This window comes from Protopterus annectens, chromosome 17.part0, assembly GCF_019279795.1.
Source record: "Protopterus annectens isolate FY-2018-M chromosome 17.part0, PAN1.0, whole genome shotgun sequence".
NCBI classification, from domain to species: domain Eukaryota; kingdom Metazoa; phylum Chordata; order Ceratodontiformes; family Protopteridae; genus Protopterus; species Protopterus annectens.
The window spans coordinates 759,037,878-759,051,641 of record NC_056751.1 but is presented as its reverse complement, the minus strand read 5'-3'; the positions used below and the strand labels follow the sequence as shown (position 1 = coordinate 759,051,641).

Sequence of the window (13,764 nt, the reverse complement as noted above, 5' to 3'; positions counted from 1 at the left end):
TGTAATGTCCTGCACACAGTGTGTCCAGTGTAATGTCCTGCACACAGTGTGTCCAGTGTAATGTCCTGCACCCAGTGTGCCCAATGTAATGTCCTGCACCCAGTGTGTCCAGTGTAATGTCCTGCACCCAGTGTGTCCAGTGTAATGTCCTGCACCCAGTGTGCCCAATGTAATGTCCTGCACCCAGTGTGTCCAGTGTAATGTCCTGCACCCAGTGTGTCCAGTGTAATGTGTCCTGCACCTAGCATGCCCAGTGTATAGCAGTAAAAGCAAACCAATCTCCAGAGAATTAAGTTGTGGAAAAATGTCTATTTACTCATATTCTGCTTCCTTGGCAAGTCACACCTGGGATATGCCATCCAGTTTTGGAGGTTCTACTTCAGAACTGATGGTGGCCTCTTTAAGAATGTTTCTGAAAAGCAAAAGAAATGATCAGCAATGTCATTCAGTCATGCTGTGTTCAAATACAGCAGAAGTAGAGATTCTGTTCCTTGCATAACTGTATGAAATTGCATGGTCTAAACCTTTAAATAAGTTGAAGGTGTCACAGGAAAAAATTCTTACCCCCTGCTTTTTGCTTTACATCTTATTCACCCCTTTGCATACCCATATTATAAATTATGGAGGCACAGCCCAATAACCGTACAGTCAGACAGCAGTTTCTGTTATGGAAGGGTTAAGTCTGCAAAACTCCATCTATCTGGGTAACTTTAGTACCTTTAATACACTCATTCAGTAGATTCACTGATGAGTTAGTGGACAAAAAAAGAAGATGGAAGGCACTTATTCAATATCCAGCATGCAGAATCCCTTCTAATTTTCAATTTAAGCCATTCCATTAAAACATCTTTCTGTTTTTGCTCCCTGTATGTATGTATGTATGTTTGTGCCATAAAGTTGATTCTGATGTAATCTGAAGTTACAAAAGTGCCCAAGACTGCATGCTTGGGAGGTGGTGTAGAAATCTGAATACTACAGTTAAGTTGCAAATATTCTTAGAACAAATTCAGCAAAGCTAGCATTACATAATTGATAACAGTGGAATGTAAGAAAGGAAAAGCCTTTATATTTTATAAGTCTGAGGTTCTGGCTCCATGTCCTATATCTTAGTATATAAGTCTGAGGTTCTGGTTCCATGTCCTATATCTTAGTATATAAGTCTGAGATTCTGGCTCCATGTCCTGTATGTTACTATACAAATCTGAGGTTCTGGATCCATGTCCTGTATGTTACTATATAAGTCTGAGGTTCTGGCTCCATGTCTTGTATGTTAGTATGGTTCTACCTGACATAGTCCATAAACCACACACACACACCCAAAATCACAAACACACACAAAACCACACCAAATAACCCTACCACACACTAACTAAACCCTAACCCCCCCTAACCCTACTAACTCCTTAACCAGCCTACCAGCTCCCTAACCCTAACTCACTTAGGTAGAACCGTTAGTATATAAGTCTGAGGTTCTGGTTCCATGTCCTGTATGTTAGTGTATAAATCTGATGTTCTGGCTCCATGTCCTGTATGTTAGTATATAGATCTGAGATTCTGGCTCCATGTCCTGTATGTTAATATATAAATGTGAGTTCTGGCTCCATGTTAAATCTGACGTTCTGTTTCCATGTCCTGTATGTTCATATGTTCATAGGGTCATACTAGGCTATCTGCCCTAGGGCATTTATAAGCCTAGCCAGAGTGTGTTTGGCTTTCGCCACCCATTTTAAATTAATTTTGCTATGCCGTTTTTCGAGGTTAGTATACTGTGCTTCTGTCTAACAGTGACACAGAAGTGATACCTGGGGTAAACCTACAATCTCCCATCCACTCATCAAGATTCCTCTTGAAGAGAGTCAATGAGGGACTCTGCCTAACGTGGACTGGGATTTTATTCCAGAGTGAAGGGAGCCTCTGGGTTATGAATCTGTCCCTCCAGCATGTCCTATTTATTTCAGTGCTGAGGTTCAAGTCTCTCGAGCGCATAGCTCGATGGGATTTGGATTTTCTGAGGTGCAGCATGTCCATTAATTCTGAGTTGGACATGGCTTTATACGTCAGGCACAGATTGCCTCTGAGCAGGCAGTATGCCACTGAGTAGAGCTGGAGTTTCTTTAACCGGGCAGCATATGGCATCTGTTTGAGCCCTATGATCTTCTTGGTGAGGTACTTTTGGGGTCTTTCCAGTTGCTGCAGGTGTCTGGTAAGGTACATCCCAAAAGGGGCATTGTACTCAATTATGGGCCTGATGAGGGATGAGTGAAGAGGCACGATGACCTCCCCTGATCTAGATGTGAATCCCTTCATGATTAGGTGGGCTATATAAAATGTTTTTCTAACCACTTTGGCCACGTGGTTGTCAAATGAGAGATTGCTATCAACTTGGGTCCCCAGGTCCCTAATTACTTCTTCTGTACTTAATGGATTACCACCTATGTGGTAATTTGTGGGCACTTTGGTTTTGCCAAAGGGGGTGACTATACACTTTTTGGCATTTAGCTTGAGGCCATGGCTCTGGCACCAGTTGTCTGTTTCTATGAGGCCCTTTTGGAGGATGCTTGTGTCGGCTGGAGAGTCGATTATGGCGCCCAGTTTGCAGTCATCTGCGAACTTAGTCAGCCACAGTCCTTCCATGTTGGCCCGTATCTCCGAGAAATATATACCGAACAAGAGAGGTCCCAGAACTGAGCCTTGGGGGATGCCACTTGTAACTGGTTTGGAGTCTGACATGGCTCCAGCAATTCTAACCATGTTGGTTCTGTCCTTGAGCCAGTTTGCAACCCATCTAGTGACATTGGGGTTTATATTTAAGCTGGTGAGCTTATCTATAATGCCCGAGTGGGGTATTGTATCGAAGGCTTTTGCGAGGTCCAGGTAGGCTGTGTGGACCACCTTCCCCTCGTCAATGGCCTTGGTTACTGTTTCAAAGAAATTGACCAGGTTTAAGAGGCAGGATCTGCCTTAACAAAGCCGAAATGGGTAAGATCCAATGTCTGTAGGTCCCCAATATCTTTATTTATGATGTCCATGATGATCCTTTCCATAGCTTTGCAGACCAAGCTAGTCAGGCTTATGGGGGGATAGTTTCCAGGATCCGTTGAGGCACCGCCTTTGTGGAGAGGGACCACTGTTGCTGTACGCCACTCTTTGGGTACATATCCTGTAGTAAGGCTGAGATTGAACAGTAGTTTTATGTTTGGATTTAGTTCTTCTTGAAATTCATGTAGGACGCAGCCTGAGACACCGTCTGATCCCATTGATGCTGTGTTTTTTGCTTTGGAGAGGGCAGCTCTTACCTGAGCATCTGAGATGTCAGGGGGGCAGCATTCTGCTGGGATAAATATTTGCCCTTTTGGTGGGGAGGGGGGGAGAAGTTTGCGCTGAACCTGTCAGCTAGGATATTGGCAATGTCTGTGGGTTTGGTGTATTTTTTGTCATTTTGGACTAATTCTGAGCATATCTGGGAATTCCCACCCAGGTTCCTAACATAACTAAAGAAAGCCTTGTGATTATCCTTAGTGTCCTGTGCAATTTTTCTCTTGAAGCTGGCCTTAGACGATTTTATGAGTGCCCGTAGTTTTTTGCTAATACTGATCAGAGATGCCTTCCATTTTTGGGATTTTGCTCTATCATGTAGTAGCTTCCTCCTTCTATTGTATAGTTTATTTATGGCTGGGGTCCACCAGACAGGATGTCTGCCTTTGGAGGATTGGGTCTTGGTTTTATTTGGGATTGCATGATTCATGCATTCCTGAAGGTGTTCATAGAATGCATTTATAAAGGATTCTGCAGTCTGGGCCATATTTTTCACAGGCCTGGGGGCTTTGAAGGATTCCACTTCAGTTTTGAGGAGTGTGAAATTTGCTTTAGAGAAGTTTTTCAATGTGGTTTTCAGGGCAGGGGGTGGAGTCGGTATGTGAATATCCAGTGAGATTAGTTTATGGTCTGATCTTACCAGTGAGGGATACACTTCTGGTCTGGAGCATAGAGTCCCCATGTTGGTGATGATCAGGTCCAGTATGTTTTCCCCTCTTGTGGGAGTGGTAACAAGTTGTTCCATAGCATTTGAGTTTATAAATTCTAGGAACCTTTGGGCTAGGGTGTTGGAGCTAGAGTAATGCTCCCAGTCTATGTTTGGGTAGTTGAAGACGCCCAATATAATGGTGTTTGGAGAGACCTTCATATTTTCCAGTGTTCTCAGGAAGGCTGAGTGGGGTTCCTGGGTTTGGGAGGGTGGTCTGTAGCAGGCTATAAACTGGAAGGCAGCTTTACCCACTGTTAGTTGCACTTGGATAGTCTCTGATGCTTTGTGCTGTGCCACCAACCTGGAGGTGTGGGTATCTTTGACGAATATTGATACTCCCCCTCCTTTTGTAGTACGGTCCAAGTTTTGGGGCCAAAAAGCATGGTATGAGGTATAACCTGGTAGTGCTGGAGTGCTCTTGGGAGCCTTGAACCAGGTTTCTGTTACTGCACAGATATCGATGTTCTCCATGCTAAGGAGAGTTTCGAGTGCGTGCATCTTGAGGTTTAGACTTCTGGCATTGAGTAGCATTACTCTTAGTTTCTTATCCCTTGTGTTACCTATGGAGGTGGGTTTGTCTTTTGAGCCTTGCCTAAAAAAGGCACTATGGGGGTAGCAAGAGCCTTTGCCAATATCCGAAACCCAGGGGTGACAGGTGAAAGCCATCCCTAGTGAAGCATCGTGGCTTGTCGAGCATGTCATCCAAGGCTGACAGGCATTGGATCCCCTTTGAATGACACCAATACTTAAGCCAATTGTTGAAATTGATCATCTTGTCTTCATATTGTGGCATCATTCTTGGTGAGGGTAAGATGCTACTCAAGGTCAGGGTCATACCGGCCTGGGCTACATGCTCAGATAGCTTCTCTATGTCTCTTTTCATGTAGTCCAGGGAGGTACATCTCAGGTCATTCACACCAGCATGGACAATGACTGAGTCATATTTGTACTTGCCTTGGAGTGACCTGAGTGCTTGTGTTATGTGGCGGATCCTAGCACCCAACAGGCAGCTTACCGTGACCTTCTCCTTGTTCAGCCTGGTGAGCGGGACGTCAGTGTGCTTGACAATAGAGTCACCTATTACAAGTGTATCAGGTGTGTTGTTTAGCCTTAAGGGCTGTGACTGTTCGGCACACTGGCTTTGTGAGCTATGTGTTGCACGAGTTTTGTTTTAGGGTAGCGGTTGCTTGGGTGTCTGCTTTGGAGGTCTCTGCTGCTTAGGCAAATTTTTATTTAGAGCCTCCGAGTATGTTTTTGTGTGTTTATGTGTTTGGTTTGCTGTCGTGGTAGGTCTATGTGAGATTGGAATTGTAGTGAGTATGGTTTCCTTCTCCTTCTGACTGGTTTTGCCAGTACTGAGTTGAGAGAGCTTAGCCTCCAGTATGGCTATATGGTTGCATCACTCACATGTGTTGGAATTTGTTGGGAGGAGGAGAGGGTTGTCTGTGTACATGAGGCAGTTGTAACATTGCCTTAAGATTCCGAGATTCACCAGCTGGACTGGAGAGGAGATTGACAACTGACCTTTGGACATGCTAGAATAGTATTGGGAATTCCTTTATAATTGAAAAAAAGGGCCAATGGGGAACAAGGTACTCAAGGGGAGTTTGTGAAGGTGTAGTGCTTTTAATATTTTAGTGCTGACTTATATAATTGCTTTAGTGAGCAAGTGCCAGGTAACTTAAATGCAATGTGTTTCAGGTAACGTAAATGCAAAAATGACAAACAGTAACTTTCTTTCAAGTGAAACAAGGAAATAAGTACAGTAAGCAATGCAGATATCACTAGGGATCCACAGAAGCACTGAAAAGCCGCATTTTAGGTGGAATTAGCTTCCAGGGAAATAACAAGCAAACAAACAAGCATACAAACAAAGCTAGATTCAGCAGGCCTGGATCTAGTCTATGCTACAGCAAACAAGGTGTACCAATTTCAGTAAGAAACAGTTCAAATATGCAGGCACTATAAGCCTTTAACCAGAAATTCCCAGTTCAAGAGGGGCAAAGTCCAGCCTCTCCTCCCACAAAAGTGCAGACCACAAACCTTCTTAATGTAAAATAACTGGCCTGAAGCCCAAGTGCTTAAACCAGAACTAATACACTTTTAGAAAAACAGACACTGAGCCCTCAATCAGCAGTTCACAACTTAGAAGGATGTAAGCTATCTGTCCTGCCACCACAGTGCAGGCCACAAACCTTCCTAATGTAAAACAACTGGTCTGAAGCCCAAGTGCTTAATCCAAAAGACTTAGAATGATAGCTACACTTTAATCAAGTTACTACCAAGCAGTAATAAGTTAATATATAAGTCTGAGGTTCTGGCTCCATGTCCTATATGTTAGTATATAAGTCTGAGGTTCTGGCTCCATGTCCTATATGTTAGTGTATAAGTCTGAGGTTCTGGCTCCATGTCCTGTATGTTAGTATATAAGTCTGAGGTTCAAGCTCCATGTCCTGTATGTTAGTATATAAATCTGACGTTCTTGATCCATGTCCTGTATGTTAGTATATAAATCTGTGACTCTGGCTACATGTCATGTATGTTAATATATAAGTCAGTGTATAGGACTGAAGTTCTGGCTCCATGTCCTGTATGTTGGTAAATATATCTGAGGTTCTTTCTCCATGTCCTGCATGTTAGTATATAAATCTGAGGTTCTGGCTACATGTCCTGTATGTTAGAATATAAATGTGAGTTCTGGCTCCATGTTAAATCTGACGTTCTGGATCCATGTCCTGTATGTTAGTATATAAGTCTGATGTTCTGCCTCCATGTCCTATATGTTAGTATATAAGTCTGAGGTTCTATCTTCATGTCCTGTATGTTAGTATATAAATATGACATTCCTGATCCATGTCCTGTATGTTAGTATATAAATCTAGGGTCTGGGTACATGTACTGTATGTTACTAAACAAGTCTGAGATTCTGGCTCCATGAACTGTATGTTAGTATAAAAGTCTGAGGTTTTGGCTCCATGTCCTGTATGTTAGTATATAAATCTGAGGTTCTGCCTCTATGTCCTGCATGTTAGTATATAAATCTGAGGTTCTGGCTCCATGTCCTATATGTTAGTATATAAATCTGAGGTTCTGGCTCCATGTCATCTATGGTAATATATAAGTCTGAAGTTCTGGCTCCATGTCCTGTATGTTAGTATATAAGACTGAGGTTCTGGCTCCATGTCCTGCATGTCAGTATATAAGTCTGAGGTTCTAGCTCCATGTCCTGTATGTTAGTATATAAATCTGAGGTTCTGGATCCATGCCTTGTATGTTAGTATATAAATCTGAGGTTCTGGATCCATGTCCTGTATGTTAGTAAATAAATCTGAGGTTCTGGATCCATGTCCAATATGTTAGTATATAAGTCTGATGTTCTGGCTACATATCATGTATGTTACTATATAAGTCTGAGGTTCTGGCTCCATATCCTGTATGCTGGCATATAAATCTGAAGTTCTGGCTCCATGTCCTGAATGTTACTATATAAGTCTGAGGTTCTGGCTCCATGTCTTATGTGTTAGTATATAAGTCTGAGGTTCTAGCTCCATGTCCTGTATGTTAGTATATAAATGTGAGGTTCTGGATCGTCCTGTATGTTAGTGTATAAATATGAGGTTCAGGCTCCATGTCCTGCATGTTAGTATATAAATGTGAGGTTCTGGCTCCATGTTAAATCTGATGTTATGGATGCATGTCCTGTATGTTATTATATAAATCTGAGGTTCTGGATCCATTTCCTGTATGTTAGTATATAAGTCTGAGGTTCTGGCTCCATGTCCTGTATGTTTGTATATAAATCTGAGGTTCAGGCTACATGTCCTGTATGTTAGCATATGTCTGAGGTTCTGGCTCCATGTCCTGTATAATATTATACATATCTGAGGTTCTGGCTCAATGTCCTGTATGTTCGTATATAAGTCTGATGTTCTGGCTCCATGTCCTGTATGTTAGTATATAAGTCTGAGGTTCTGGCTCCATGTCCTGTATGTTAGTATATAAATGTGAGGTTCTGGCTCCATGTTAAATCTGACATTCTGGATCCATGTTCTGTATGTTATTATATAAGTCTGAGGTTATGGATCCATTTCCTGTATGTTAGTATGTAAGTCTGAGGTTCTGGCTCCATGTCCTGTACGTTAGTATATAAATTTGAGGTTCTGGCTACATGTCCTGTATGTTAGTATATAAAACTGAGATTCTGGCCACATCTCCTGTATGGTAGCATATACATCTGAGGTTCTGGCCACATGCCCTGTATGTTAGTGTATAAATCTGAGGTTTTGTCTACATGTCCTGCATGTTAATATATAAATCTGAGGTTATGGCTACATGTCCTGTATGTTAGTATATACATGTTTGGCTCTGGCTACATGTCCTGTATGTTAGTATGCAAAAATGAGATTCTGCCTACATCTCCTGTATGATAGCATATAAATCTGAGGTTCTGGCCACATGTCCTTTATGTTAGTGTATAAATCTGAGGTTCTGGCTACATGTCCTGCATGTTAATACATAAATCTGAGGTTCTGCTGACACGTCCTGTATGTTAGTATATACCTCTTTAAGAATGTTTGTGAAAAGCAAAAGAAATGATCAGCAATGTCATTCAGTCATGCTGTGATCAAATACAGCAGAAGTAGAGACTCTGTTCCTTGCATAACTGTATGAAATTGCATGGTCTAAACCTTTAAATAAGTTAAAGGTGTCACAGGAAAAAATTCTTACCCCCTGCTTTTTGCTTTACATCTTATTCACCCCTTTGCATACCCATATTATAAATTATGGAGGCACAGCCCAATAACTGTACAGTCAGACAGCAGTTTGTGTTATGAAAGGATTAAGTCTGCAAAACTCCATCTATCTGGATAACTTTAGTACCTTTAATACACTCATTCAGTAGATTCACTGATGAGGTAGTGGACAAAAAAAATGATGGAAGGCACTTATTCAATATCCAGCATGCAGAATCCCTTCTAATTTTCATTTTAAGCCATTCACCATTCCATTAAAACATCTTTCTGTTTTTGCTCCCTGTATGTATGTATGTTTGTGCCATAAAGTAGATTCTGATGTAATCTGAAGTTACAAAAGTGCCCAAGACTGCAGGCTTGGGAGGTGGTGTAGAAATCTGAATACTACAGTTAAGTTGCAAATAGTCTTAGAACAAATTCAGCAAAGCTAGCATTACATAATTAATAATAGTGGAATGTAAGAAAGGAAAAGCCTTTATATTTTATATTAGTATATAAGTCTGAGGTTCTGGTTCCATGTCCTGTATGTTAGTGTATAAATCTGAAGTTCTGGCTCCATGTCCTGTATGTTAGTATATAAGTCTGAGGTTCTGGCTCTATGTCCTGTATGTTAGTATATAAATGTGAGTTCTGGCTCCATGTTAAATCTGACATTCTAGATCCATGTCCTGTATGTTAGTATATAAGTCTGAGGTTCTAGCTCCATGTCCTATATGTTAGTATATAAGTCCGAGGTTCTGGCTCCATGTCCTGCACGTTAGTATATAAGTCTGAGGTTCTAGCTCCATGTCCTGTATATTAGTATATAAATCTGACGTTCCTGATCCATGTCCTGTATGTTAGTATATAAATCTGTGGCTCTGGCTCCTTGTCCTATAAGTTAATATATAAGTCTGAGGTTCTGGCTCCATGTCCTGTATGTTAGTATATAGGTCTGAAGTTCTGGCTCCATGTCCTGTATGTTGGAATATATATCTGAGGTTCTTGCTCCATGTCCTGCATGTTAGTATATAAATCTGAGGTTCTGGCTACATGTCCTGTATGTTAGTATATAAGTCCGAGGTTCTGGCTCCATGTCCTGCACGTTAGTATATAAGTCTGAGGTTCTAGCTCCATGTCCTGTATATTAGTATATAAATCTGACGTTCCTGATCCATGTCCTGTATGTTAGTATATAAATCTGTGGCTCTGGCTCCTTGTCCTATAAGTTAATATATAAGTCTGAGGTTCTGGCTCCATGTCCTGTATGTTAGTATATAGGTCTGATGTTCTGGCTCCATGTCCTGTATGTTGGAATATATATCTGAGGTTCTTGCTCCATGTCCTGCATGTTAGTATATAAATCTGAGGTTCTGGCTACATGTCCTGTATGTTAGTATATAAAAGTGTGTTCTGACTTCATGTTAAATCTGACGTTCTGGATCCATGTCCTGTATGTTAGTATATAAGTCTGAGGTTCTGGCACCATGTCCTATATGTTAGTATATAAGTCTCAGGTTCTGGCTCCATGTCCTGTATGTTAGTATATAAGTCTGAGGCTCTAGCTCCATGTCCTGTATGTTAGTATATAAATCTGAGGGTCTGGGTACATGTACTGTATTTTACTAAATAAATCTGAGGTTCTGGCTCCATGTACTGTATGTTAGTATAAAATTCTGAGGATTTGACTCCATATCCTGTATGTTAGTATATAAATCTGAGGCTCTGCCTCTATGTCCTGCATGTTAGTATATAAATCAGAGGTACTGGCTCCATGTCCTCTATGTTAGTATATAAGTCTGAGGTTCTGGCTCCATGTCCTGTATGTCAGTATATAAATCTGAGGTTCTGGCTCCATGTCCTGTATGTTAATATATAAATCTGAGGATCTGGCTCCATTTCCTATATGTTAGTATATAAGACTGAGGTTCTGGCTCCATGCCCTGCCTGTAAGTATATAAGTCTGAAGTTCTGGCTCCATGTCCTATATCTTAGTATATCAGTCTGAGGTTCTGGCTCCATGTCCTATATCTTAGTATATAAGTCTGAAGTCCTGGCTCCATGTCCTGTATGTTACTATACAAATCTGAGGTTCTGGCTCCATGTACTGTATGTTACTATATAAGTCTGAGGGTCTGGCTCCATGTCCTGTATGTTAGTATATAAGTCTGAGGTTCTGGTTCCATGTCCTGTATGTTAGTGCATAAATCTGAAGTTCTGGCTCGATGTCCTGTATGTTAGTATATAAATCTGAGGTTCTGGCTCCATGTCCTGTATGTTAGTATATAACTGTGAGTTCTGGCTCCATGTTAAATCTGACATTCTGGATCCATGTCCTGTATGTTAGTATATAAGTCTGAGGTTCTAGCTCCATGTCCTATATGTTAGTATATAAATCTGGTGTTCTTGATCCATGCCCTGTATGTAAGTATATAAATCTGTGGCTCTGGCTCCATGTCCTATATGTTAATATATAAGTCTGAGGTTCTGGCTCCATGTCCTGTATGTTGGTATATAAATCTGAGGTTCTGGCTCCATGTCCTGTATGTTAGTATATAGGTCTGAAGTTCTGGCTCCATGTCCTGTATGTTGGTATATAAATGTGAGTTCTGGCTCCATGTTAAATTTGATGTTCTGGATCCATGTCCTGTATGCTTGTATATAAGTCTGAGGTTCTGGCTCCATGTCCTATATGTTAGTATATAAGTCTGAGGTTCTATATCCATGTCCTGTATGCTAGTATATAAATCTGACGTTCCTGATCCATGTCCTGTATGTTTGTATATAAATCTGAGGGTCTGGGTACATGTAGTGTATGTTACTAAATAAATCTGAGATTCTGGCTCCATGTACTGTATGTTAGTATAAAAGTCTGAGGTTTTTGCTCCATGTCATGTATGTTAGTATATAAATCTGAGGTTCCGCCTCTATGTCCTGCATGTTAGTATATAAATGGGAGGCTCTGGCTCCATATCCTATATGTTAGTATATAAATCTGAGGTTCTGGCTCCTAGTCCTCTATGTTAGTATATAAGTCTGAGGTTCTGGCTCCATGTCCTGTATGTTAGTATATAAATCTGAGGTTCTGGCTACATGTCCTTATGTTAGTATATAAATCTGAGGATCTGGCTCCATTTCCTATATGTTAGTATATAAGTCTGAGTTTCCAGCTCCATGTCCTGTATGTTAGTATATAAATGTGAGGTTATAGCTACCTGTCCTGTATGTTAGTATATAAATGTGAGGTTCTGGCTCCATGTTAAAATCTGACATTCTGGATCCATGTCCTGTATGTTACCATATAAGTCTGAGGCTCTGGCTCCGTGTCCTGTATGCTGGCATATAAATCTGAAGTTCTGGCTCCATGTCCTGTATGTTAGTATATAAGTCTGAGGTTCTGGCTCCATGTCCTGTATGTTAGTATATAAATGTGAGGTTCTGGCTCCATGTTAAATCTGACATTCTGGATCCATGTTCTGTATGTTATTATATAAGTCTGAGGTTATGGGTCCATTTCCTGTATGTTAGTATGTAAGTCTGAGGTTCTGGCTCCATGTCCTGTACGTTAGTATATAAATTTGAGGTTCTGGCTACATGTCCTGTATGTTAGTATATAAAACTGAGATTCTGGCCACATCTCCTGTATGGTAGCATATACATCTGAGGTTCTGGCCACATGCCCTGTATGTTAGTGTATAAATCTGAGGTTTTGTCTACATGTCCTGCATGTTAATATATAAATCTGAGGTTATGGCTACATGTCCTGTATGTTAGTATATACATGTTTGGCTCTGGCTACATGTCCTGTATGTTAGTATGCAAAAATGAGATTCTGCCTACATCTCCTGTATGATAGCATATAAATCTGAGGTTCTGGCCACATGTCCTTTATGTTAGTGTATAAATCTGAGGTTCTGGCTACATGTCCTGCATGTTAATACATAAATCTGAGGTTCTGCTGACATGTCCTGTATGTTAGTATATACCTCTTTAAGAATGTTTGTGAAAAGCAAAAGAAATGATCAGCAATGTCATTCAGTCATGCTGTGATCAAATACAGCAGAAGTAGAGACTCTGTTCCTTGCATAACTGTATGAAATTGCATGGTCTAAACCTTTAAATAAGTTAAAGGTGTCACAGGAAAAAATTCTTACCCCCTGCTTTTTGCTTTACATCTTATTCACCCCTTTGCATACCCATATTATAAATTATGGAGGCACAGCCCAATAACTGTACAGTCAGACAGCAGTTTGTGTTATGAAAGGATTAAGTCTGCAAAACTCCATCTATCTGGATAACTTTAGTACCTTTAATACACTCATTCAGTAGATTCACTGATGAGGTAGTGGACAAAAAAAATGATGGAAGGCACTTATTTAATATCCAGCATGCAGAATCCCTTCTAATTTTCATTTTAAGCCATTCACCATTCCATTAAAACATCTTTCTGTTTTTGCTCCCTGTATGTATGTATGTTTGTGCCATAAAGTAGATTCTGATGTAATCTGAAGTTACAAAAGTGCCCAAGACTGCAGGCTTGGGAGGTGGTGTAGAAATCTTTATACTACAGTTAAGTTGCAAATAGTCTTAGAACAAATTCAGCAAAGCTAGCATTACATAATTGATAATAGTGGAATGTAAGAAAGGAAAAGCCTTATATTTTATGTTAGTATATAAGTCTGAGGTTCTGGTTCCATGTCCTGTATGTTAGTGTATAAATCTGAAGTTCTGGCTCCATGTCCTGTATGTTAGTATATAAATCTGAGGTTCTGGCTCTATGTCCTGTATGTTAGTATATAAATGTGAGTTCTGGCTCCATGTTAAATCTGACATTCTAGATCCATGTCCTGTATGTTAGTATATAAGTCCGAGGTTCTGACTCCATGTCCTGCATGTTAGTATATAAGTCTGAGGTTCTAGCTCCATGACCTGTATATTAGTATATAAATCTGACATTCCTGATCCATGTCCTTTATGTTAGTATATAAATCTGTGGCTCTGGCTCCT

General features: G+C 40.5%; 1 long non-coding RNA gene across 1 annotated transcript in view; it reads left to right on the top strand.

Annotated features, from left to right (window-relative positions):
• The window catches only part of LOC122791659, a 336,077-nt gene that overhangs the window by 293,893 nt on the left and 28,420 nt on the right, over window positions 1-13,764 (top strand). The gene's annotated exons all lie outside the window — the stretch shown is intronic.